The sequence below is a fragment of the Triticum aestivum genome, chromosome 1B (genome assembly GCF_018294505.1).
Source record: "Triticum aestivum cultivar Chinese Spring chromosome 1B, IWGSC CS RefSeq v2.1, whole genome shotgun sequence".
Taxonomy (NCBI): Eukaryota; Viridiplantae; Streptophyta; class Magnoliopsida; order Poales; family Poaceae; genus Triticum; species Triticum aestivum.
The window spans coordinates 459,119,182-459,122,708 of record NC_057795.1 but is presented as its reverse complement, the minus strand read 5'-3'; the positions used below and the strand labels follow the sequence as shown (position 1 = coordinate 459,122,708).

General features: G+C 43.0%; 1 pseudogene; it reads right to left on the bottom strand.

Moving 5' to 3' along the window:
- Positions 1-206: 206 nt before the first annotated feature.
- LOC123078934 (protein PALE CRESS, chloroplastic-like) lies at positions 207-3,082 on the bottom strand (annotated as a pseudogene).
- Positions 3,083-3,527: the final 445 nt, after the last annotated feature.

The window sequence follows — 3,527 nt, the reverse complement described above, 5'->3', positions numbered from 1 at the left end:
CTGTTCTGACAATCCACCGTGAGGTGGCCATCTTCTCTGCAGATGAGACATGAAGGTGGATTGAAGCAGCGGGATTGGAAATGGCCGGGCTGGTGGCATGCAAAGCCAAAAAGAAACAGCTTCAAGGAACTGCTCTAGTGGAATCATCTAGGCAAGTCGATGGCTTCTAGGGTCTACACAGAGATTAAACTGATAGTCTTCAGTCCTCACCATTTCAGGGAGGCTGCCAACTCCAAGAGAGCTTCCACTAGACATATAGTCTGCCGCTTCTCTTGCTGTTTCGACATGGTCGCAACCGACTCCGGGTCGTATCTAGTTTGCAGCTTATTCTTCTCTTGTTCAGCTTGAACTTCTTTCAGCAGCTCATCAACTTCCCTCACAAAGTCAACACTCAGAAGAACATCATCGTCCTGAGGAGGCGGCCTGATCTGCCCATCATGCTGACAAAAACAACAAAAGCAATACGGAAAATTGAAGTTCCACAATTTTTCTGTAGCATCTAAGAACCATGATGATATAGAGAAGTGATTTGAGCAGGACATTCATAACCCAATTAGGGAATGATAAGTTTATAAGTACTGAACAGATAACAGGATAACTGGTTATCTCTGGAGTCAATTTACCATGAGGCATGTGATAATATCTTTGCCCTGCAATACTTTATGTTATTTTTCATGTACTATTTGTTTTAAGGCAAATTGCATTTTTAGGTGCCAATATATTTTTCATACGGCCGAGTGACTAACTATAGGAGATACCTACGAATGTAGGAGCCCTATAAAGAAAGAGAAAAGTGTGTTTTTGGTCCCTCAAGTTCCCAGAAAGTCTAGACTTGGTCCCTCAAGATTTTTGGGTCTACTTTTGGTCCCTCAAGTTTCAAAACCGGATAAGTTTGGTTTTAAACCAGATTTTGAGGGCGTTGACCGGGTCAAAACCGCCCAATGAACAGTAAATGCGAATTTTTTTCAAACAAACTTCAAAAAAATCTGAAATTTTTTGGGGTTCAATATGCTTACATGCACAAGGTGCGCCCAAATTTTCGTGCTCTTTCGACACACGAGGAGCTCGTGAAAAAAACAAAAATATCTGCCTGATGAGTAGTAAATTAAAAAAAATCAAAACAAAATCAAAAAATTCTGAAATTTTTTGGGGTCCAATATGCTTACATGCGGAAGGCGCGATCAAAATTTTGTAGTCTTTCCGCATGTAAGCATATTAGACCCCAAAACATTTCAGTAATTTTAGGTTTTGTTTTGATTATTTTTTTGAATTTACTATTCATCATGCAGATATATTTTTTTTGCCACGAGCTCCTCGAGTGTCGAAAGAGCACGAAAATTTGGGCACACCTTGCGCATGTAAGCATATTGAGCCCCAAAAAATTTCAGTTTTTTTGAAGTTTTTCTGGAAAAAAATTTCGCATTTACTGTTCATCGGGCGGTTTTGACCCGGTCAACGCCCTCAAAATCTGGTTTAGGACCAAACTTATCCGGTTTTGAAACTTGAGGGACCAAAAGTAGACCAAAAAATCTTGAGGGACCAAGTCTAGACTTTCTGGGAACTTGAGGGACCAAAAACACACTTTTCTCATAAAGAAAAGGGTACCCATGTAAATAAGAAGCTATTTTTTAGTTCTGTTTCATAAATTCTCACAACCGAGTACCGTCAATTCAAATACTCCCAGCTTCATCAAGATAAGGGGCCTATATGGGCTATATGGAACTGCATGAACGATTTGGTTTTTAATAGAACAACACATATTCATTTCTTGCAGGTTATTTTTCGGGCCACTACATTGATCCATATGTGGTCGCTACTCACTCCGACGGATGACAGGGAGTGTATGGTTACTGGGTCTATCCGTTGGGAGACGGTAGCACGGGCTATCTTCAACCGGTTTGGATGGCGGTCATGTAATAGGATAGGTGTTTACTTTCCTATCTTTCTTTTTTTCGCCGGTTGTGGCTATCTCGTTTTCATGCGTTTAGCTCTTTGTGAGCCTTTTTATTTTTCAAGACTTGGAGACTTCGTTGAACCTTTTGCTTATTAATAAGATGGCCGCATGCATCATTATCATGCAGAGGCCGGGGGATAATCTCCTTTCCGAAAAAAAAAATCAAGATAAGGGGCCTTGCATTCAACTAGCATACTTTCTCCATGTCGAACTCAAACCCAGCAGGAAAGACCATGGTGAATGGGTCCTCTCTCGGAAAACTTTCAGGCATGTGCTTTATATATGCCTTTAGTCATTTGTCATCATCAGAGCCATCATGAATGTTCAGAATTTCATCGAGTAATCTCATGGCAGGAGTGGCTTCACTTTTCAAAATCTCAGTCTGCATTCAGTTTCCTTTTCTTTAGCCAGTTACAAACTAATGATACTGTTAAAAACAGGAGAAATTTAAATAATCAACACTTGCGGGCAGAAACTTTTAAATAATGATGCTTAATTAAACTCATCTAGATAAGATACAGATTAGAATAGATTTTCCACTTACCTCTACCCTTATGTACAAGAGATCAAGGCTTCTGATGGCACCCTTCTCATCCTGCAGGTAGAATAGAAGGCCAAATAATAAATGTATACCAACTCTGCAGTTTACAATCAAGGGAATTTCTCGGAAACATTTCTGCAATGAGAAGTCCAAAAAATATAAAGATCAAACATTGGACAATCAAGATAAGCTAAGATGAAGACCATGAAGCGAAGGAAAGTGTGTGTTTTACAATGTGAGATGCAAATGCAATGGTCGTGCTCTAGCAATTCAAGTTATTGCTGACAAAATGCTGCAACACTTGTGGTAGTTGTGATCGGCAGGGTTCAGCAGGAATTTGATGTGATTGGTTATATGATCATTAAAGATTGGGCAGCGAGGAGCCGGCGGAGGCGTGGGGATGGCCGAGGAGAAGAGAGGAGCAAACTGTGATCCGGACAAGGCTAAGCTGCCGCTGAGGAGAGACGGATTAGTACGGAAGATGAAGGGTGGTAGAGGAGGTCTCGGCGGCGGGCGCCGTGGAGGAGAGTGAGCCCAGGCGACGTAGCGGAGCTGGTGGCAGCGGAGGAGGAGAAAGGCTCAGCCATGGTGGTTTCCTGATGACCGATACCAAGTTGGAGAGAAGGGGAGCGGCTAGAGGACAGTCGACTGAAGACAATATTTTGGTCAATCGACTGACCACAGTTTGTTTGAGTCGGTCTGTGTACTAGTGAGGCTTCCCTTGAGTAGTTGTGGACCGGCCGGTGCATGCTTTTCTTTTCACCAATTAATAGTAAAGTTGAGTCGCTGAATTCTTTAATCTCATATATTGTTTCATAAGCAAGCGGTGCTATAAGGGCATCTCCAGCCGTGCTCCCAGGACGCCCCCAAGCACCTTTTTTTAGCACCGGCGGGTCAGGCCCCCAGGACATCGTTTTTCGCCAGATTTTGTGAAAATTAGCGCCGGCACGCCCACCCCGCACCCAGCCCGCCGGGGGCAGCTGGGGACGCCGGCATTGCTTTTTGCAGGCGCTGCCCCACTTGCCAGCCTCT